The 24818-nt window shown below is 44.2% G+C and overlaps 1 protein-coding gene across 3 annotated transcripts in view; it reads left to right on the top strand.

Annotated features, from left to right (window-relative positions):
- syt1a (synaptotagmin Ia) overlaps window positions 1-24818 on the top strand; it is a 345191-nt gene that overhangs the window by 222090 nt on the left and 98283 nt on the right. The gene's annotated exons all lie outside the window — the stretch shown is intronic.

Raw genomic sequence — 24818 nt, 5'->3', positions numbered from 1 at the left:
CTGTGTTTATTTTTGGATGGTGAGGGACACGATGGTTCCAATTTTTAATATAAAGACATTTTGTAATTGCATCAAACCAGTAACATTCACCAAAAAGACTTCTCTCTGAAATCTCACACTATGACAGTGCCACTTTATAAGAGAAAGACATGCATCACTTGGTTTGTCTACACACTTAATTTACACATATAATATTGTACATTACATTTATGTAAATGATAATGAGAAAAATTACCAGATCCAAATTGCACCAGTTGTTAATATGCTTTGAGGATAATTTGAGAATTAAAAAGTAAAGTGCTATTTCCAATATGAAACATCTGGATTTTTCACTGCAATAAATAAATAGACAGAATAAATTGGATTCATCAGATATACATTACTTGAACAGTTTAATTCATATTTCAGTAATGATTCTTGAAAATGCAGCAAGGGAATGGAGCCAAATTGAAATGTCATTTTTATATTATGTCCCTGTCTCATTCAGCCCAACACTGCACCGATAATTAATTACAGCTTGCAATTATTCAAATACACTCATTAAAACATTGCACCTCTATCATTTGTAATTATCAAGAAGGATGGGAACATTGGCACAATCGTATTATTTCTTCACTGATGTCGTGAGGAAGATTTATCATGACCAAACAATGCATTCTGTGCTTAAGTTCACCATATATTACTGAACCAGAAAGTACACTCTTCTATTCAATAAAGACACTTTTTCATTATTGCCTTTGTACTTCACTTCTGTGTGAGATTATCACCACAATTTGTGTAACAGAGGTTGAACATGCACTAATTCACAGAGAATCCCGTCCCTCTGTGTTCCCACTTACATAACCTGAAATGAAAAGGGGCTGTCTGATTATTTGGTGACTTAGGTACAATGCTGATGCATAGAATTACATAGACTTTGCAGCACAGAAACAGGCCATTCGGCCGAGCTGGTCCATGCCAGTGTTTATGCTCCACACGAGCCTCTTCATCACACCCTATCAGCATATCCTTCTATTCCTTTCTCCTTTGTGTACTTATCTAGCTGCCCCTTAAATGTATCTATGCTATTCGCCTCAACTACTCCATGTGGTAGTGAGTTCCACATTCTGACCACTCTCTGAGTAAAGAAGTTTCTCTTGAATTCCCTATTGGATTTATTAGTGACTATTTTATATTTACGGTACCTAGTCTGGTCTCCCCCACAAGTTGAAACATCTTCTCTACATCTACCCTATCAAACCCTTTAATAACCTTAAAGACCTCTATCAGGTCACCCCTCAGTCTTCTCTTTTCTAAAGAGAAGAGTCCCAGTCTGTTCAATCTTTCCTGATAAGTATATCCTCTGGTTCTGGTATCATCCTTGTGAACTTTTTTTGCACCTTCTCCAGTGCCTCTATATCCTTTTTATAATATGGAGACCAGAATTGTGCTTGATTTTAGGCGCAAACAATCATATCTTTCAGTAAAAATTTCTGTAAGTTTTTTTTATTCTCAAATTGAGCAGATATGGAGAAATAATCCAGATGCTATAAATTCAATCGCCTCCATATCATTTTAAGTTAGATCCTGATCTCGGTAACCAGAGGACACACATTTAAGATAATTGGAAAAAAATCCAGAGGGGAGATGAGAATTTTTTTTATGCAGCAAGTTGTTATGATCTGGAATGCACTGCCTGAAAGGGCAGTGGAAGCAGATTCAATAGTAACTTTCAAAAGGGAATTGGATAAATACTTGAAGGGGAAAAATTTGCAGGGCTCTGGGGAAAGAGAGGGGGAGTGGGACTAATTGAAAAGCTCTTTCAAAGAGCCGGCACAGACACAATGGGCCAAATGGCCTCCTTCTGAGCTGTAGGTTTCTATATACCTCCATTATTTGCAACAATTCTCCCCCTTGTCGATGATTCATTTATATTGTGAAAAAATTCTTACTCTCTACTTTCTCCCACTCATTTCAAGCCACACTAAAAATGTAATAAATAAACCTTTTAACTGATTTACTTTTTACTTATTCAGCACCAGTCAGAGCTATATCAGAACCATTTCTACCAATGAGAATCGTGATTATTTTCCAAGTAAATCGATTGATATACTGAATCTCTTAGTCTGTGTGCACTTACTGTGTCCACTTTTTCCCATTATAAATTCAATGCCAACATTTATAGTGGGAACTGTCTATGTAATTGTCACGCTGAGATTACAACCTCCTGCCAGTGGAGGTGCTGCAGTATTGGCGGGAGGGTGCAATTATAGTGTGACAAGTTTACATAGACAGTTTCCATAATAAATACGGACATATGATGGAAATATAAAAATAAGTTAGAATTCATGACTTTGATATCAGGACTGCGATATGGCTGTGCGATGTGGCCTAATTATCTCTGCCCTCTAACCCCCATTTCACCTGAAGATTACACTTGATCAACCAGCATCGAGTGAAAATTTGAACATTGCTTAACTGGAATAAATAGAAAGAAAGCAAGAAAGCTTTGCATTTATACAGCACCTTTTATGCCCTCAGGACATCCCAAAGCATTTTACAGCCAATGAAGTACTTTTGAAGCATGGTCACTGTTGTGATGTAGGAAACGTGGCAGCCAAAAATGCACACAGCAAGATCCCACAAACAGCAATGTGATAATGACCAGATAATCTGCTTTAGTGATGTTGGTTGAGGGATAAATATTGGCCAGGATGCCGGGGAGAACTCCCCTGCTCTTCTTCAGAATAGTGGCCGCGGGATCTTTTACATCCCCCTGAGAGGGCAGACAGGGCCTCGGTTTAATGTCTCATCTGAGAGGCAGCACCTCTGACAGTGCAGCACTCCCTCAGTACTGGCACTGGGAGTGTCCACCTGGATTTTTGTGCTCAAGTCACTGGAGTGGGACTTGAACCCACGACCTTCTGACTCAGAGGCCAGAGTGCTGCCCAACGAGCCATGGCTGACACCTCCTAAATCTCATTTATGAAATAAATCTCATGAACCTGTCAGATGTAGATGCAATATTTCACAATAACTTAAAAAATATCTTCATGTTAAATGACGGCATTCAACAATGAAAACCCTTTGATTTGTCGAAGACCATTTCAGTTCCAAAATGTGCACCTATTTCCTCCAACAGCTGCAGAAATTATTCCCATTGGTCAATGTTACAAATTAGAAAAGTGGGCACAGTATCGAACATTGGTCTGTATTTGAACAGACCATTATTCAAATCCCTCCTTGGCCCTGCCCATTCCTATCTCCTCCAGCCCTACAACGCTCTGAGATCTCTGCCTTTCTTCAATTTTGGCCTCTTGTGCATCCCCAATTCCCTTGGCCCCACCATTAGCAGCTGTGCCTTCAGCTGCCTAGGCCCTAAGCTCTGGAATTCCCTCCCTAAACCTCTCCGCCTCTCTATCTCTCTCTTGTCCTTTCAGACGCTGCTTAAAACCTAACTTTTTGACCAAGCTCACCTGTCCTAATATCTCCTTATGTGGCTCGGTGTAAAATTCTGTCCGATAACACTGCTGCAAAGCGCCTTGGGACATTTGACTCCGCTTTGCTGGCTGGTGTGGTGGGTGCTGACTCTCTGCCTTCAAGAGGGAGCTTGACCGGTTCCTGACTGGGGCAGAGATCGCATCATATAGAAGGTAAGTGTCTCTATAGATAACACTTGGTCCGTGTGATCTCCTGGACTGGTTTCGATCGCCTGAGGGGGAGTCGGAGAGGAATTTTACAAAGTATTTTTTCTCTTATTGGTCCTGGGTTTGTTTTCTGTTTGTTTGGCTGTCCCAGGAGATTATATGGCTGCGGTCGGTCGGTGGGTGGGGGAAGGGGTCTAATCATGATGCTCCGGGCGTCATGAGGTGTGGTGCAGGCTTGACGGACCAGCAAGTCGTTTACTGCCTGTCAATTTTGTATGTTCGTAAAGGCGATATATAAATTCAAGTTGTTTGATTCACAGTATTCTCAGAATAAGCTTTTTAAAAAATGGGAACCCCTGCGTTATCTTTGAGCTGAGCATTTAATTATTACTGCGGGACTCACAGGGTTACAGGCTTTGAAAGATTAAAACCTGGTAAATGCATCCACTGAGCTGCATAGTAGAAAATGTGTAATTACATTGATGGCAGCTGCATAAAGTAACCCGAGTGACCTTTTCGTGTGTTTAATCTTTTGAAACATCTGACTTTGTTTTAAATGGCTGCAGTTAGACGATTTACTGTTTCATTTAATATTTAGGCTGATTAGAAATCAATAACCTCCACTGTTGAAAAATGTGCTGTTTTCTCTCATTTCTGGAGTGGGGCTTTTTATTTTTAAAGGGAAACTGATCTGTGGTTCATGTAGTAAAGGTCAAAGCAGCAGAAGCTCTTTTGAGAACTGCAACCAGTATAAAGTAACAAGAAAGAAAGGAAGAACTTCCATTTATATAGCGCCTTTCACAACCTCAGGACGCCCCCAGGTGCTTTGCAGACAATTAAGTACTTTATTTTTGAAGTGTAGTCACTGTTGTAATGTAGGAAATGCGGCAGCCAATTTGCGCACAGCAAGATCCCACAAACAGCAACGTGATAATGGCCAGATTTTAGGTGCTGGTTGAGGGATAAATATTGGCCAGGACACTGGGGAGAACTCCCCCTGCTCTTCTTCGAATAGCGCTAAAAAGATCTTTTGCACCCACCTGAGAGGGCAGACAGGGCCTCGGTTTAACATCTCATCCAAAAGGCAGCACCTCCAACTGTGCAGTGCTCCCTCAGTACTGCCCTGGAGTGTCAGCTAAGATTTCTGTGCTCAAGTCTCATGGAGTGGTACTTGACCCCACGACCTTCTGACTCAGAGGCAAGAGTGATACCAACTGAGCCACAGCTGATCTAGGAACAGAAGAGCACAGGAGGAAGGTTGACAAGGAATTAGTGATGTGCAGCATATCTCCGATGCTTTCAATGACGTGCTCAGACAGGCAGCGTAGGATCCAATTTTGTAAATTGATGAATACAACTTAATATAAATCTGCTGTTTATCATCAGTGTACTGTGTTACATTATTCATCTGTCAGCTTTCAATTCTCTCAGTTCATCTTTTATTTCTTGGAGACTTGAGCATCCCTAAAATGCTCTCTTATTCATTCCTTTGCTTTAATATTCAAATAGTTCCAGAGCGTTATTATTACAAAAATACTTATTATAAATACTTTGGCATTATTTTTAAAAATCATGTTAGCTTACATTAGAGACTTTACATGCTGAAATTGTGAATTGCATGCGTAAAATGGAGGGAGGCCTTTCGGCCCATCGTGCCTGTACTGGCTCTTGAAAGACAATTAATCCCACTCCCCTTGCTCTTTCCCCATAGCCCTGCAAGTTTCAAATTTCAAATTTTCAAGTGTATATCCAATTCCCTTTTGAAAGTTACTATTGAGTCTGCTTCCACCGCCCTTTCAGGCAGTGCATTCCAGATCATAACAATTCGCTGTGTAAAAAATTTTTCCCCATCTCCCCTCTGGTTCTTTTGCCAATTACCTTAAATCTGTGTCCTCTGGTTACTGACCCTCCCGCCAGTGGAAACCATTTCTCCTTACTTACTCGATCAAAACCCCTTGTAATTTTAAACGCCTCTATTGAATCTCCCCTTAACCTTCTCTGCTCTAAGGAGAACAACCCCAGCTTCTCCATTCATCATTGGATAATTCAATTTTTCTACTGCACAGAATGGCTTGGAAATATCAGGAGTAGAGGGTGCTAATATAATACACAGCTGATGTAGCTCGCCCGAAAAGCTGGTGGCCTGCAATTGAAAATCAGGGGCGATGGGGAGGAGATTGACTATCCCATTGACGCCCAATGTCCGCCTGGTGCAATTTTCATCCGGGCCTGTAACTGGTGCAAGGCTCATTAAATATGCAAACCAGGATCCTGCACCAATTGTAGGGCCCCGATTGCAATTTTCCGGTATAAAGGGGTGGAGCTTGCACCGTACGTATTCACCCACTCCTACCAGGCACTGAGTGACCTAACCAGCGCTCCCTAAAGAGACTGCTGGCAACTGCTCAAAAAAAAAACGGCCCCAGAAACTTACATCTTTCCTTCCCATTGGGCCCGGGATTCCCCCCCCCCCCACATCCCGCACACCAGGATCACACCTCTCCACCCTCCACCCCCCTCCCCTAGACCTCAGCGTGAGAGCTAGAGGGTCTCCATCCCTCCCACGACCGGGATCGGGCTTCGTTCTGGCTCCAGCAGGGCAGCTCCACCGACTTCACGGCCATTCCTCTGTGACCTACTCCTCCAGCCCTCTGAGATCTCTGGGCTCCTCCAATTCTGGCCTCTTGCACATCCCCTGATTTTTATCGCTCCCCCATTGGCGGCCGTGCCTTCAGCTGCCTAGGCCCTGACCTCTGCAATTCCCTTCCTAAACCTCTCCACCTCTCCATCTCTCTCTCCTCCTTTAAGACGCTCCTTAAAACCTACCTCTTTGACCAAGCTTTTGGTCCTCATATCTCCTTGTGTGGCTCGGTGTCAAATTTTTGGTCGGATAATCACTCCTATGAAGCGCCTTGGGACGTTTTACTACGCTATATAAATGCAAGTTGTTGTTGTTTCAGTTAGAGGCCAAATATCCCCCCCCCCCGCCCTGCCAAAATGATCCAGTGTTAGAAACCAAGCATTCAGATCACAGCTCCCTAGAGGGCGGTGAAGGGAAACCATTCAGCACTGAGCCAACATCTCAAGACACCGCTGAAGTTTCTCTTGTGTTTTTTCCGACACACCCCCTGAAACACTGCTCTAGTAAGTGACTCTTAATGAGCTTGGTCTGCTGCACAGTGTATCCTTGCAGGCACTGTATTCTATAGGGAACTTGTGAGTTAACAACTGAGGAGATTGGCAAATTGATCTCGCTTTGCCGTCCAATTGTTTTCAATGAGAAAGTTTCAATTGGATGCATTTCCCAACGGTAATGTAAGTGTTCCGTGTAATTAGTTTTCTATTTTTATAGCTTTGTTATGTACTCCGGCACCTATCAATGGTGTTGATATAAAAGTGTTCTTGATGTATTTCAAAAATAGAATAGAAACTTGGTGAAGTTTGAATTAAATAATGAAGGTACTTAATCATCGTTAAATAGAGAGTAATAGGCAGGTGGAGGTGATGAAATAAAATCTCAAGTAGTTAATGTAATACTTTGCAAGAATAACGTGCAAGAGGGTTATGGTCATCTAGTTATTCTCATTGTGATCAAACCTACAAACCCATAATAATCAATTAATAATCAATAATACAGTAAATATCTTACATCTGCGCACACACTTCCTGTCTACAAAATCTTACTTCCTGTTGTCACGTTTTCTGTCACACTTCTTTGTCAATTTTTTTCCATTATAAATTCATGTGTTCACATTTATAATGGGAAACGCAGGTGTAAACTTGTCACACTGTGTGACTGCACAGTCTGGCCATTGGGTGGCAATGTGGAGCCAATTTCCACACCATTTCTCTGGTTGCCATGAAGTGTTCCTGCCTTGAGGTAAGTTTTTAGGTAAGTTATATAAATAAAATATATATATATATATATCATGAAAATCCTATATTATTTTAAAATAAATCAATGGAGAAATTGAATCTTTCTGATTGGAACATTTTAGTACAATAACTTGTTATGAATTATGTAGGACGTAGAGCACAAAACAGGCCATTCGGCCCAACTGGTCCATGCCGGTATTTATGCTCCACACGAGCCTCCTCCCACCCAATTTACTTCATCTCAACCCTCTCAGCATATCCTTCTATTCCTTTCTCCCTCGTGTATTTCTCCAGCTTCCCCTTAAATGCATCTATGCTATTCGCCTCAACTGCTCCCTGTGGTAGCGAGTTCCACATTCTCACCACTCTCTGGGTAAAGAAGTTTCTCCTGAATTCCCTATTGTGCACAGTCCGGCAAGTGTGGTCTAACCAAGATTCTATACAAGTTTAACATAACTTCTCTGCTTTTCAATTCTTTCCCTCTAGAAATGAACCCCACTGTTTGATTTGTCATTTTTATGGCCTTATTAACCTGTGTTGCTACTTTTAATGATTTGTGAATCTAAACCCCCAGATCCCTTTGTTCCTGTACCCCAGTTGGACTCTTATTTTCCAAGGAGCATGTGGCCTCCTTATTCTTCCTACCAAAATGCACCACCTCCATCCTTATCTATATTGAAATTAATTTGCCAATTACACGGCCATTCTGCAAGTTTATTAATGTATACAATAGAACGATTGTGATTATTAAATGGCAGGCCGGCATCGACTATTCATAGAAACCTTTTGCTAAGAGACTGGAAAAGGCATCACTGAGTGCAGCAGAAGTTGTCCGTGAAGGGGTTTCCAGGGAACGGTTCCTAGGCAATGCTCAGCTGCCTGAAGTTCAAACTGAATGAGGCAGATGCATAAGACAGCTGAGCCCTCATTAGAATTAAGCCCCTAGAGTTAATGTTCTCCGCAGCTTACTATTAAGCCTTATTTTGTACATCATCCCATGTGTAGGACATAATCCTGGTGACTCAAGTCCAATTGATGTTAGGGCTCGGGATGACCTCACTCCAGCTCGCACTGTGGATCACCTGTAACAAGGACTGGAGACCGTCCAGTTACATTACGACTTAAGAATGCAACACCTACAATTAAAGAGGCTGTGCTCTGTATACTCGTATCGCCTGCAATTGTCAGTGAGGTGATATCAGATTACACAGAATTACAAAGAATGTATAGCACAGAAACTGGCCATTCGGCCCAACAGGTCCATGCTGGTGTTTATGCTCCACACGAGCCTCCTCCCACCCTACTCCGTCCAACCCTATCAGCAAATCCTTCTATTCCTTTCTCCCTCGTGTTTATCCAGCTTCCCCTTAAATGCGTCCATGCTATTCGCCTCAACCACTCCATGTGGTAGCGAGTTCCACTTTCTCACCATTCTCTGGGTAAAGAAGTTTCTCCTGAATTCCCTATTGGATTTATTAGTGACTATCTTATATTAATGGCCCCATGTTTTGGTCTCCCCCACAAGTGGAAACATCTTCTCTACGTCTACCCGATCGAACCATTTCATAATTTTAAAAACCTCTATCCACTCACCCCTCAGTCTTCTCTTTTCTAGAAGAAAAGAGCCCCTACCCTGCTCAATCTTTCCTGATAGGTATAATGTCTCAGTTCTGGTATCATCCTTGTAAATCTTTTTTGCACCTTCCCCAGTGCCTCCATATCCTTTTTATAATATGGAGACCGGAACTGTACACAGTACTCGAAGTGTGGCCTAACCGAGTGCTGTAGGCCTCATCCTATTTTGTTACCTAGCTTGTTACCAGCTCTTTTTCAAAACGGTGCCATGGAATCTTTTCCCTCCACCTGAGGGGGCAGACGGGGCCTCGATTTAACACCTCATCCGAAAAAACGGCACCTCCGACACTGCAGCACTCCCTCAGTACTGGCACTGGCAGCCTAGATTTTGTCCTCAAGTCTCTGGAGTGGGGCTTGAACCCTTGACCTTTTAATTCAGAGGCGTGTGTGCAACCCACTGAGCCATGGTTGGCGCACAATTGCAGAAAGATTATGATTAAAATTCATTCTTGGTAAATTATGTCTGCGAGGTTGAGACATCTTGCCTCTGTCTGTTTAGAGATGCAGTTTATCTCTTCAATCTCATTTCATTCTGAGCACATAGTTCAAGATCCAGTTACCTCGTTTAATTCGAACAATGGTTTAAGTAGAATTTTAAAATTCTCAAGACAGATGTAGCAATGGTAAGAAATATGGAAGGGTCTGACTTCAGGAATCACGGGATTAAAATCTCGAGCCTAGTTAAAATTAATATGTTGATCAAGGACAGTAACAAAAGAGAAACTTTTCCCACTATAAAAAAAGATTGTCTCCAGCTTTAAATTATTTTTAAAAAGCATTTTAAGTTTCCTTTCTAAATATCACTCCAAACAGGCAAACAGAAGTAGTCAGATTACCCTATCCTGGGGGGTTTTATTCTAGAAAAGAGAAGGCTGAGGGGTGACCTTTAACGTTATTAATGGGTTCGATAGAGTAGACGTAGAGAAGATGTTTCCACTTGTGGGGGAGACCAAAACTAGGGGTCATAAATATAAGATAGTCACGAATAAATCCAACAGGGAATTCAGGAGAAACTTCTTTACCCAGAGAGTGGTGAGAATGTGGAAACTCGCTACCACAAGGTGGCGAATAGCATATGTGCATTTAAGAGGAAGCTAGATAAGCACATGAGGGAGAAAGGAATAGAAGGTTATCATAGAATAGAAATCATAGAAAATTTAAGGCACAGAAGGAGGCCATTCAGCCCATTGTGTCCGCTCTGGCCGAAAATGAGCCACCCAGCCTAATCCCACTTTCCAGCACTTGGTCCGTAGCCTTGTAGGTTATGGCACTTCAAGTGCACATCCAGGTATTTTTTAAATGAGTTGGGGGTTTCTGCCTCTACCACCCTTTCAGGCAGTGAGTTCCAGACCCCCACCACCCTCTGCATAAAAAAAAATTTCCTCAGCTCCCCTCTAATCTTTCTACCAATCACTTTAAATCTATGCCCCCTGGTTATTGACCCCTCTGTTAAGGGAAATAGGTCCTTCCTATCCACTCTATCTAGGCCCTTCATAATTTTATACACCTCAATTAAATCACCCCTCACCCTCCTCTGTTCCAAGGAAAACAATCCTAGCCTATCCACTCTGTTCTCATAGTTAAAATTCTCCAGTCCTGGCAACATCATCATAAATCTCCTCTGTGCCCTCTCTAGTGCAATCACATCCTTCCTGTAATGTGGTGACCAGAACTGTACACAGTACTCAAGCTGTGGCCTAAGTAGTGTTTTATACAGTTCTAGCAGAACCTCCCTACTCTTATATTCTATGCCTCGGTTAATAAAGGAAAGTATCCCGTATGCCTTTTTAACCTTATCTACCCCTTCATGGATCTGTGGACATGTACTCCAAGGTCCATCACTTCCTCTGCACCCCTACGTATCCTCCCATTTATTGTGTACACCCTTGCCTTGTTCGCCCTCACACTTCTCCAGATTGAATGCCATTTGCCACTTAAAGCCCACCTGACCAGTCCATTGATATCTTCCTGCAGTCTACAGCTTTCCTCTTCACTATCAACCACACGGACAGCTTTTGTATGATCTGCAAACTTCTTAATCATCCCCCCCCTACATTTAAGTCCAAATCATTGATATATTCCACAAAAATCAAGGGACCTAGTACTGAGTCCTGCGGAACCCCACTGGAAACAGCCTTCCAGTCACAAAAACACCCGTCGACCATTACCCTTTGCATCCTGCCACTGAGCCAATTTTGGATCCAACTTGCCACTTTCCCTTGGATCCCGTGGGCTTGTACTTTTTTGACCAGTCTGCCATGTGGGACCTTGTCAAAAGCCTTGCTAAAATCCATGTACACTACATCAAACGCTCTACCCTCATCGACCCTCCTTGTTACCTCCTCAAAAAATTCAATCAAGTTAGTCAGACACGACCTACCCTTAATAAATCCATGCTGACTGTCCTTGATTAATCTGTGCCTTTCTAAGTGACGGTTTATCCTGTCTCTCAGAATTGATTCCAGTAATTTGCCCACCACCGAGGTTAGACTGACTGGCCTGTAATTAATCGGTCTATCCCTTGCTCCCTTTTTAAACAACGGTACAACCTGATGCTGATAGGGTTAGATGAGGAGGCTCGTGTGGAGCATAAACACCGGCATAGACCAGTTGGGCCAAATGGCCTGTTTCTGTGCTGTACATTCTATGTAATTCTATGTAATAATCACCCTGCCATAAGGGACTAACCCCTACATAAGTAGGTTTAAATCAAAGATCCTTATTACTCTGCGAACAATGACAAAGGGTGCTTGAGAGGTTAAGTAAAATCTGAAGTGGCAAAGGATGGATTATGTGAAGATGATGAGAAAAATGGCAGTCTATAGTGAGTACATTACCTGCTCAACAAGCAATAAAGGCACCTCCATTAAAATAGACAACCTGAACAACAGAGGTTGTCAAACGAATATCAAGGTGGTTTTGGCGGGCCATAATCTCTCAGGTTCATCAGACAGTTTTATATTGGATTTAGTTGGCATGGAAGGCAGCATTGATTTGTCTGGATGCTGCAAAAATGGAATGATTCTAATACACTGGAGTCTTTGTTAGCTGATCTCTGAAATTTGAGATCAAGATAAGTGGTTGGATGGGTGGGGGAATGGTGTGGGGGGTGGGTGGGGTAGGTGGGGGAGGTGGCGGGTATGGGTGAAGGGGTTAGGGAGGGTGGGGGAGGTGGGGTTAGAGGTGTGGGGAGGTAGAGGATGAGGGGTTGGGGGGTAGGTGTGAGGGGTTGGGGGGTAGGGGTGGGAGGTATGGATGAGAGGGGTGGGGGGTAGGGGTGGGTGGGGGAGGTGGGAGGTATGGGTGAGGGGGTTAGGGAGGGTGGGTGGGATAGGGGTGAGGAGGGTATTTGAGAATTAAATACGCCATGAGTACAGAACATCAGCCCACGCTAACAGAGTGATTGCAACAAGGAAATGTTTACAGCTGCTCTAAGAGGAGGGGAAGTGAGACTAACTGGATAGCACTTTCAGAGAGCATGATGGACCGAATGGCCGTCTTCTGTGCTGTTTGATTCTTTGATTCTAAGAGTCCTTGTTCGCCTCCGTATCATATGTTGGGCCTAGCCAACGGTGACTCCAGTTTATTGACATTTATGTGCCTACAGTTTAAAGACGTCACACTCTTATTTGACTCAATAGACAGAGAAGAGTTTTCTTTTACTTCCCCTCCCCAATTGTCTCCCCTATTCGTCATTCCTGTCCTCAGGGTAGTTGTGATTTACGCAGGAATACTGTTGATGGCAGCGGGGTGGGGAGGGGGCTACTTGCCTCCGAGGGGTACGGGTGGTCCCTTCCCACATTGTAAAGGGTAGGTGGGTGGGGGGGTCTGGTGTTTAGCCTTGGTTGCAGCCCACCTTAGGAGAAGGGACTCCGAAAATCAATAATAACCGTGTGGAAGGCAACAGGAAACCACCTCAATTACCCTTCCCCAGTGAATGGCTCAAGAATCTCATGTGTGAGAGTGGAGTTGGGACCTGGCCTGAGGCAGAACATAATGGACAGACAGACAAACTTTCTGGCACTTTCCCAAAAGTGGCCATTCTTCACGTGTGCGCCTGAATCTCCTCCACTATCCCGCCCGAAATCACCCCAACCTCAATTTCGCTCCGCCCAACCGTGCCGGGACCGCTGCTGGCACCTCCTTCCTCCCGCTCCCCCGCTCCCCCCTCGCTCCGCTCCCCCGCCCCCCCCTGGCTCCGCTCCCCCGCCACGTGCAAATGCCAGTGGGCCAGCTGGTCCTCGACCAGGTCGCGACCTCACTGCTGAAGGTTAAAATGTCGACGGGGTCTAAATGACATCATCTCTTGAATCTCAATGAGGCCACGATCTCATTGAATGGCGGAACAGGCTCGAGGGGCTGAATGGCCTCCTCCTGTTCCTACAATCGCTCCCTCAATTTTTTTTGAAAAATTAATATCTTAATAAAGCTTTCAGAAATGGGGAAGTGCGTCCGAATTTTTTTTTAAATGTACTAAAACGGTATCGTGAACATTAAAAAAAAAATAAATACAAAGGCTTTTGTGAGATGCCCTGCATCTATGGGACTTCTCTTGTTTCCATATTCCAAGTGGGTGCACAGAGAAGAAAAGAGCAGAAATACTGTCAACAAAATATTGCCAATCTCAGGGCTTTAGTGAGGCTTACACATGAAATGAGCACAAACACATCAACTGGCTAAAAATAGAAGAGCACTAAATTGCCATAAAGAAATTGGTGCAGAGCCCACTCTCCTAATTCAGCCCATATTCCGTGCCAGTTGTACATCTGCTTACTTGGCACACGGTGGAATTGGCCCTTAAATCTGGTCTAGCATCAACGTTTTCAAGAAGGGGGATGAAGTAGGAGCATAGGAACAGGAGTAGGCCATTCAGCCCCTCAAGCCTGTTCCGCCATTCAATGGTGGGGGAGCCCAAAAACTAGGGGTCATCAATGTAAGATAGTCACTAATAAATCCAACAAGGAGTTCAGGAGAAACTTCTTTACCCAGAGAGTGGTTAGAATGTGGAACCCTAGACCACAGTTTAAGTGAATAGCGCAGATGCATTTAAGGGGAAAGGAAAATAATTGCGTGACGGAGAAAGGAATAGAAGGATATGCTGATAGAGTGAGGCGAAGTGGGGAGGGAGGATGCTCGTGTGGAGCACAAACACCAGCACAGACCAGTTGGGCCGAATGGCCTGTTTCTGTGCTGTAAATTCTATGTAATTCTATGTGGATCATGTATCTTAACTCCATTTACCTGCCTTGGTCCCGTAACCCTTAATACCCTTACCCAAGAAAAATCTATCAATCTCAGTTTGGAAATTTTCAATTGACCCTCAGCCTCAACAGCATTTTGGGGCAGAGAGTTCCAGACTTCCTCCAGAACTGCCCCCTGACATCACCCCTGAATGGCCCAGCTCTAATTTTAAGTTATGCCCCCCCTCCCCCCCCCTTGTTCTGGACTCCCCCCACCAGAGGAAATAGTTTGCCTCTATCTCTCCTATCAGCTCCCTCAGTCATCTTAACCACCTTGATTAGATCACCCCCTTAATCTTCGATACGAAGTGGCTGAATTGGTGAAGGCTTTTTTGAAATTGTTAACCAGCCAGCGTAAAGTGGGAGGGAGGAGTTTGAGGAGAGATGCTGCTGCTATCAGTAAAACACTTACTCCGTTTTCAGCTTTGGATCCAATCGACTGGCGCAGACTATCGAGCTGTAAAACTCCTACCCTCGTTGCTTATCACTTGGCACCTGAGGCTTACAGGCAAAAAAAAAATTGAAGGAATTGTGGACAGCTCAGTATTTTACTTACAGAGAATTAGTCACCGAGCTCGGGGATATTTTGGATTATTGTGGCTAAACAGGAAGAATATCAATGGATGTTAAGGGATCCACTTCTGAAAGGGACTCCAGGTCATTTATGAATGTGGCCCTGGATTTCCCACCCCAAATTGAGCACAGTGCCGGGGAGGAATGTGGTGAAAATCAGACAGCCAGACTAATAATCCAGAGATGTGAGGTTCAAATCCCACTGAGTGAATTTGAATTCTGTTCTTTTAAAAAAAAAACCTGTTTATAAAAAGCTGGTCTCAGTAAAAGTGGCGTTCTTGTAAAAACCCAACTGATGCCCTTCAGGAAAAGAAACCTGCCGCCCTTACCCGGTCTGGGCCTATACGTGACTCCAGTCCCCACACACCAAAGTGGTTAATTGCCCTCTGAGGTGGGCCGAGCAAACCGTTCAGTTGTATCGGAGGGGTAACTAGGGCTTGGCAATAAATGCCGGCCTTGCCAGCGACGCCCACATCTCCAAGAATGAATTTAAAAATCAATGAAGGTTGGCGCCACAGCCCTCTACTTGCCAGTGGTTTGGACGGTTCGTCTGTTTAAACCTTTGTGTAAGTTTATATGACGGGAGTCCTCCAAAAGAGGACACTTTATGCTTTTGAGATGAATCATTTGGTTCTACTACCTGTTCTAAGAATATACATTACCAAGTATATTCCCGGACTCGGTGTTTTTGGACATTATGCATGGGAAGCTCAGGAGTTTGATTTGTGCTGTTAATGGAGTGCAGGTTATAAGCTCCATTTTATAAGATAACGCACTCATGCAGACTTTGAATCTCAGAGTTTTATGAGATCGGTCTCACAATATAATATAATAATATACTCTAAAACAAATTCCTTTGAATCTGTGACCCACTTAGTCTCTTCACAGCTCCATATATAGTAGAGAGACTGACAATGGGAGGAGATTTTAATTGCAGATCCCGCAGGGATAAATTGCCTCCATATGACATGCTTCCATGATCACAGATATCATTATCAAGTACTGAGAGAGCCAGACATAAAGAACAAGGAAAAAAAAGACTTGCATTTCTATAGCGACTTTCACAATCGTCGTTAAATTAGACGGACAGGTTGCACAGACGAGGCTTGTATTCTCTTGAGTATAGAAAATTAAGGGGTGATCTAATTGAATTGTTTAAGATGATTAAAGGATTTGATAGGGTAGATAGAGAGAAACTATTTCCTCTGTTGGGAGAGTCCAAAACAAGGGAGGCATAACCTTAAAATTAGAGCCAGGCCGTTCAGGGGTGATGTCAGGAAGCACTTCTTCACACAAAGGGGAGTGGAAATCTGGAACTGTCTCCCCCAAAAAGCTGTTGAGGCTGGGGGTCAATTGAAAATTTTAACACTGAGATTGATAGATTTTTGTTAGGCAAAGGGTATTAAGGGATATGGAACCAAGGTGGGTAGATGGAGTTAAGATACAGATCAGTCATGATCTAATTGAATGGTGGAACAGGCTCAAGGGGCTGAATGGCCTCCTCCCATTTCTATCTTCCCATGAACTCAGGATGTCCCAAAGTGCTTTACAGCCAACGAAGAACTTTTGAAGTGCAGTCACTGTTGTAGGAAATCTGGTAGCCAATTTTTGCACAGCAAGCTCCCACAAACAGCAATGAGATAATGACCAGATAATTTATTTTTTAGTGATATTGGTTGAGGGATAAATATTGTCAAGGACATCAGGGAGATCTCCCCTGCTTTTCTTCAAAATAGTGCCATGGGATCTTTTATGCCCACCTGAAAGGGCAGACGGGGCCTTGGTTTAACATCTCACCCGAAAGACGGCACCTCTGACAGTGCAGCGTTCCCTCACTGCACTGCGAGAGTCAGCCTGGATTTTGTGCTCAAGTCTCTGGAGTGGGACTTGAACCCACGACCTTCTGACTCACACAAGCCACGACCCCAGACCCAGAAATCCAAGACGGCACAAGCCCCAACTAGGACAAACGAATTTAGGAGTACGGGTCTGAAATGGGCATTGGAGCCTCATTTCAATATGGAAACTAGACCTGTGCACATTTCAGGCGGCCGCCAGGGATGCCTAAAAATAGGCCCCAACCAATGTAAGAGGGGCATGGGCCTCTGCCCAGCTAAATTGGTTATCGTTCGGCCTGTTCTAGGCCCATAAAACAGTCCAATTTCGACCCCATGAAGTCTCAAAATGTGCAAGTGTCAGCCGTGGCTCAGTGGGTAGCACTGTCACCTCTGAGTCAGAAGGTTATAGGTTCAAGTCTCACTCCAGAGACTTAAGCATAAAATCTAGGCTGACACTCCAGTGCCGTCTTTCTGATGAGATGTTAAGCCAAGGGCCCATCTGTCCTCTCAGGTGGGTGTAAAAGATCCCCAGCACTGTTTTGAAGAAGAACAGGGGAGTCATCCCTGGTGTCCTGTCCAATATTTATCTCTCAACTAACATTTTTTTTTAAATTGAAGAACAGATTATCTGGTGATTATCACGTTGCTGTTTGTGGGATCTTGCTGTGCGCAAATTGGCTGCCGCGCTTTCTACTTTACAACAGCGACTACACGTCAAAAGTACTTCATTGGCTGTAAAGCGCTTTGGGACGTCCTGAGGTTGTGAAAGGCGCTGTATAAATCCAAGTCTTTCTTTTTACAAAGGGAATCGGAAAGTTGATATTCAGTCTAGGAACCCAACATGATCTAAATACATTTCTTTTCATTGAATTGAATTTGACAAAAGCCCAGGATGAACTCAACGGGGATGGATATTTTTGGCTGGATTTTCAATGCTGCCTTCTGCTTCAGAGACCACAGGGTTTAAGAATTCATGAAGCAGAAGCCGAGGTTCCAATCTTACAGTTCTGCGTGTACGTCTCCTCAAGGAATACTGACCCACTCTCACCTCAATATTTAATGGGTCTGTTTGCCCAGTGCACCCAGTGCCTTGGGAGGCTGGTCCTCGTCACAACTCTGATGAAAAGGAATGGGATGAACTTCGACTCTCTACGTAACAGGATAAAAGGAAGAGCTTGCATTTATACAGTGCCTTTCACAACCTCAGGATGTCCCAAAGCACCTTACGGCCAATGAAGTACTTTTTTTTGAAGTGTAGGCACTGATGTAATGTAGGAAACGCAGCAGCCAGTTTGTGCACAGCAAGATCCCACAAACAGCAATGTGATAATGACCAGATAATTTGTCTTTAGTGATGTTGGTTGAGGGATAAATATTACGCAGCACACGACGGAGAGCTCCCCTGCTCTTCTTCGAATAGTGCCATGGGGTCTTTTGCACCTACATGAGAGGGCAGATGGGGGCCTCGGCTTAACGTCTCATCCAAAAGACAGCACCTCCGACAGTGCAGCACTCCCTCTGTACTGTAATGGGAGCATCCGCCTGGATTTTGTGCTCAAGTCGCTGGAGTGGGATTATGAACCCCCGACCTTCCAACTCCAAGGCAAGAGTGCTACCACTGAGCCATGGCTGACACCTCAAATCTAATCCACATATAGCATATGTGCTTTGTATAGGATAACTGGCCAGTGAACCCTCTTGGGAAATAGGATGATAGGATTTTTCTGGTGAAGCCAATAGAGATGTGTATGGTAAATTTGGCAAAATTGGAATCAAGTTACTGGCTCTCCTTAAGCTATACTGTGGCAACCTTTGAGCAGTCTGAACAGCTCTGGTCCTGTGACCTGTAAGGATAAATTCAATGGTTCGTGGAGTTGCACTCAGAGGGAGCATTGATTGGAAATAGGACAGTAACTCTGTCGGAACATAGGAACAGGAGTAGGCCATTCAGCCCCTCGAGCTTGTTCCGCCATTCAATTAGGTCACGGCTGATCTGCATCTTAACTCCATCTACCCGCCTTGGCTCCATAACCCTTAATACCCTTTGCCTAACAAAAATCTATCAAACTCCGTTTAGAAATTTTCAATTGACCCCCAGAGGGAGAGAGTTCCAGATTTCCACTCCCCTTTGTGTGAGGAAGTGCTTCCCTCCGAGCTTGCTGCAGAGGCTTGGTGAATCTTCCCTCCAATTATAATTTACTATTAGGCAAAACTGTCTTTTTACCTTAGAATAATGAAAAATAAAGAGCGTGCGGGACTTGTAAACAGGGCAGGAAATGCCCAGGGAGCATCTTGTCCAGATGTCACTGCCGATCAAAATACAGGTTAACTAACATTATTAAATGAACTTTAATCAAGACATCTGTGTGCTCAGGAGAACATTGCCTTTTGTCACAAGTGGAATGTACAATAACCATTACTTTCATTTCACAGGAGCAATTTACAAGGCTGGAAAGGGGGCAACCGGGAGAGGAGGGGCGACCAGGAGGGAGGGGGAAGTGATCAGGAGGGAGGGGGGACAACCGGGAGGGAGGGGGGAAATGATCGGGAGGGAGGGGGTGACCAAGAGGGAGGGGAAGTGATAAGAAGGGAGGGGGGCAACCGGGAGAGGGGGGTAGCGATCGGGAGGGAGGGGGGGCAACCGGGAGAGGGGGGGGAAGTGATCGGGAGGGAGGGGGAAGTGATCATGAGGAACGGGGGTGACGGGGAGGGAGGGGGTAAGTGATTGGGAGGGAGGGGACAACTAGAAAAGGGGGAAAGTGATCGGGAGGGAGGGGACAACCAGAAAAGGGGGAAAGTGATCGGGAGGGAGGGGACAACCAGAAAAGGGGGAAAGTGATCGGGAGGGAGGGGACAACCAGAAAAGGGGGAAAGTGATCGGGAGGGAGGGGGGAAATGATTGGGAGGGAGGCGTGGGGCAAACGGGAGAAGGGGAAGCGATCAGGAGGGCGGGGGTCCAGCAACTGCACTGCAGTGAAGCCAGAAGGAGCAGTCCAGCACCTCCCAGCTTCACCTTATGCTGAGTATTTTTTTAAAAAACATACCTTTTAAGTGCTGGCCTCCTGCGGTCCATTTAAAGCCCCTAATTTGCATATGCCTATTTCACACCTATTTCAGGTGGGGGCCCTGGACGCCTCTTTTTCTGCCTTTACCAATATGGCGGGTGGCGCTCTCCCTTCGTGTAATGAGCGCGCTCCGCCTTGCCCGCCACATTAGATGCTTAGCCGTCCGTTTTGCACCTGAAGAAACGGTCACTGCTCCATCAAATTTCTAGGCCAGAGGCTCTGTCTTCTGCCACCATTGAAAATCAAATTTGTGAAAATTGGATAATTATTTCAAAAATATCTCATGAATAAAATCGTGAAAGGGTCATTCCATTATTTTTTTCTGAAATGTCTTTTATGTTATTATAGGACTACAAAGAAGAAAATTGAGTGGAGGCTTTTTGTCCCAAGAAGTCTTGGGTGGAGAATGAGTTGTGTTTTTTTTTTCAAATGGAGCTGTCTGATTGAATTTCCTTGTCACACAAACCCTTATTTGCAAAACTATTGTGATCGTGCCCACGCAGCTTTCAGAAGAAATCATGTTCTTCACTCCCCCTCGGGTCTGAGACAACTGATCGTCAAGGCCCAAAATACTCCAGAGTTCAAACGGAACAAAACTTTTCCCCTCTCTCTAGCGCTCCCAGCAAAGAGTGCCTCACGCCAGGAACTCAAATCAGGAATTTGGCCACAGCCGGGATTCTGGATGAGAGCCTCCAGGCGTGTGAGGCTCCGTATCGGGAGTGCTAAAGGGATGTCATAGCATCTTTCTTTTTTTTTTATTCATTCTCGGGATGTGAGCATCGTTGGCAAGGCTGGTATTTATCGCCCTTCCACTAGTTGCCCTCGAGAAAGCGGCGATGGGCCGCCTTCTCGAACCCCTTAGTGGAAGTTTGAGACGACTGAGTGACCTCTTCAGAGCGCAGTTAAGAGTCAACCATGTTAATGTCACATACAGGCCCAGACCGGGTAAGGAAGGCAGGTTCCCTTCACTAAAGGACATTAGTGAACCAGTTGGATTCCAATCCAACAGCTTCATGGTCACTTTTACTGATTTTTTTTAAAAATTGAATTGAAATTCTCAAACTGCCATGGTGGGATTTGAACTCACCTTCTCTGGATTATTAGTCCAGGCCTCTGGATTATTAGTCCGCTGCACTACTGTTACTTGTGTATAACATTAACGATTATGTGTTTCTTTCATCTTCTTTGAACACTTCTGTTTATTAATCATAAAAATATTGACGATAGTTGGGGGGGTGGGGGACAAGTCTGTTTGACCGGGCGGGGCAATTGGAAGGGGGGAAGGACCTCCGGGAAAACAGCCACACAGAGTTGGCAACCCTATGCCTGATTCCATTTCAGACTTCTCATTCCAGTCGTAGTTTATCTGCGTACAGTCCACTCTGTCGTTCCACCATATACGTCTCTATTGGCTACAACTAAAATCCTAAAAGCCTATTTGCATTACCCCAACATGATTCATAGGTCAGCTATTCTGTTGGCTGTGTGTGCTTTAGACTTGTCAAACATACTTTCTTGCAATTTATGGAGGCTTATTTATTTTTTTGAGCCCTGGCATATTTATGATATGACACAACGAGCGAGTGGCTGGGTGCCACAGTGAGGTAACACCTGGTCCATTGGCTTCTCCACCTGCACTAATCCCAGAATGATGGGATAAGATGGTGTCAGCTGTGGCTCAGTTGGTAGCACTCTGGCCTCTGAGTCAGAAGGTTGTGGGTTTAAGTCCCACTCCAGAGACTTGAGCTCAAACTCTAGGCTGATATTCTCAGTGCAGTACTGAGGGAGTGCTGCACTGTCGGAGATGCCAGAGGCAGTAGTAGAGGCGGGTACAATTTTGTCTTTTAAAAAGCATTTGGACAGTTACATGGGTAAGATGGGTATAGAGGGATATGGGCCAAGTGCAGGCAATTGGGACTAGCTTAGTGGTATAAACTGGGCGACATGGACATGTTGGGCCGAAGGGCCTGTTTCCATTTTGTAAACTTCTATGATTCTATGATTCTATGCCATCTTTTGAATGAGATGTTAAACTGAGGCTATGTCTTCCATCTCGGGTAGATGTGAAAGAAACCACGGCCACTATTTTGAAGAAGAGCAGTGGAGTTCTCCCCGGTGTCCTGGTCAATGTTTATCCCTCAACCAACATCACTAAAAAAACAGATTATCTGGTCATTATCACAATGCTGTTTGTGGGAGCTTGCTGTGTGCAAATTGGCTGTCGCGTTTCCTACAATACAACAGTGACTACACTTTTTAAAAAAAGTACTTAATTGTCTGTAAAGAGCTTTGGGACGTCCTGAGGTCATGAAAGGCACTATAGAAATGCAAATCTTTCTTTTATTTCTTTTATACAAAATTGTACCCTTAAAGGTTTGGAGCACCTCTACAAACACAGTACATGATGCAATACCTTCTGGCCTATGAATTCACTCTGAGTTTTGGAAGGAGCCGTAGCCTCATGTCGAATGTATAATCAGTGCAGGATGCCAGCACGAGTCGAGGCTCTCTTCCTCAAAGTGGCCCACTAACACTGGCACGTTAGGGAATAACAATGGCAAGACACGTGCCCGATTGTGAGTGTGAGTGCTTGATGGGCCCATATCGGAGGAGCTTTATTCTAACCAGAGAGCACTTGTGGGTAATGCTGGGCTCCAAAAGGTGCTGGAAGGAGCAGGTGAGCATGGTTACACTATAGGGATGAGGAGGCATTTCACAGAGCTTGGAGGCTTGATCTGCAGCTGATTACCTCCCAAGGAGCCTGAGTGAGTTACAAAGAATTTACAGCACAGAAACAGGCCATTCGGCCCAACAGGTCCATGCCAGTGTTTATGCTTCACGCGAGTCTCCTCCCAACCTTCTTCATCTAACCCTAGTTCTGGCCTCCCCCGCAAGCGGAAACATCTTTGGGTAAGAATCCAAGGCTGACCAAATTGTGTTAGGTCTGTACAAGGAATGGGCCTAATGAGCAGAATGTTCGATTTATCAGTCCTGGTTTCTAAGCACAGAAATTTGTCCCAAAAAAAAGGAACATCACAAACCGAATATTATGGCATTATTCCTCAAGTGACTTGGTCCAGTATAATTTATTCAGAACATTGCGGTTTTTGATTATCTGGTTAGTTTCACTGATGGCCTTTCGCACTTCAGCATCCTGCCGATATTTAAAGATAAAGGTTGCGATTTTCATCTACCTGACCCCTTCGCCACCATGAACACAACTTTGCACCAATCTCATGCCCAAGGCCCGCCCGGGTCTCGATTTAGGCGGCCAGCATTCCAGCCCGAAACAGGCAGGAGCCTCATTAAAATACTTAAAACGGGGGCCTAAAGATTTATTTAAGAGCCCGATGCAATTCTGGATTTCTGCTAAGTGCCTGGAAAGTCTCCCCCACTTTGTGATTCTTCGTATTACAGAGGTAACTTGACAAAATCACATTCCCAATACAAATCCTCTCCTGCTTTGTGTCCAAGGGCATATCAGGAATTTGGAGGCACGTGCTCCCCACAATTTGGATGAAGGGTCAGTGCTGGGGGTAGAATTTCGTAAAATTAGCCCTCGTGTCTAACTGCTGTCTGCATAACAACGGCAACAACTTGCATTTATACAGCGCCTTTAATGTGGCAAAACGTCCCAAGGTGCTTCACAGGAGCGTAATCAGACAAAATTCGACACCGAGCCACAAAAGGAGATCTTACTACAGGTGACCTAAAACTCGGTCAAAGAGGTAGGTTTTAAGGAGCGTCTTAAAGGAAGAAAGATGGAGAGGTTTAGGGAGGGAATTCCAGAGCATAGCGCCTAGGCAGCTGAAGGCACGGCCGCCAATGGTGGAGCGATTAAAATCGGGGATGCGCAAGAGGCCAGAATTGGAGGACCATAGAGATCTCGGAGGGCTGGAGGAGGTTACGGAGATAGGGAGGGGCGAGGCCATGGCGGGATTTGAAAATAAGGATGAGAATTTTAAAATCCAGGCGTGGCCAGACCAGGTATGGTTGTGTTCAGATGACTGATCCACAATCTTCTGATGTAGAGAATTATTTTCGTACCTCTTGACATTTTACGGTTGCTATATTATATCACTACCCACATTCAGTCTTTAAAGGACCTACATTGTCTCTTCTCTTCCAATCACTACTTATGTAGCCAAAGCAATTTTTTGCGACTTGTATCTGCTACTTACAGTCCAATTTTCTTTTGCCCCTTACCTCATGTCATAATCCATGGCGCCTTTTTGTATGACTCATAGGCCCCACTGCTATTAGTTTCCTTGCGTCTTATGAAATATCTTTCTTGGCCCTTTAATTGATTTTTATCTCCTTATTCAGTCATTGCAGTGTTCCTACGCAACAAAATTGTGAGTAGTTGAAACATATCTTCCTGTATTTTGCTTCCACTGTGGAACGTAACGAGTTTATACAGTGCCAAATCAAATATTCAGAACATCTTACCTGTACCTGGGTGCATTTATTATTGTTCTCTACATTTACATAAACTCAATCATCCGCTGTAATAGTTATAAAGTCATGGGTAGTGTTTCTGAATAACATTTAAATATTTATTAGTGCTTTCAATTTTACTTCTGCATGGTTCCACTATGCTGGGAGCGAAGTGAAATCATTTGAGTCATGTACTTTGTTATTCAAGGTGGTCTATGTGGATGCATATGGTCACACACTTTTTATTCTAAATGGAAGAAAATAGCGACAGAATATCGCCCAAATGTGCTGCATTTGGAGGGATGAGGAGAGGCAGTATAAACTAAATGATGATATTTTAATGGGGGTGCAGGAACAGAGAGACCTGGGGGGTTGACATACACAAATCTTTGACGGTGGCAGCACACATCGATAAGGCTGTTAATAAAGCATACAGAATCCTTGGGTTTATTAATAGAGTACAAATGCAAGGAAGTTATGGTAAACCTTTATAAATCACTGGTTAGTCCTCAGCTATAGTAATGTGTC

The sequence above is a fragment of the Heptranchias perlo genome, chromosome 18 (genome assembly GCF_035084215.1).
Source record: "Heptranchias perlo isolate sHepPer1 chromosome 18, sHepPer1.hap1, whole genome shotgun sequence".
Lineage (NCBI taxonomy): Eukaryota > Metazoa > Chordata > Chondrichthyes > Hexanchiformes > Hexanchidae > Heptranchias > Heptranchias perlo.
This window is presented reverse-complemented; position numbering and strand designations above follow the sequence as displayed.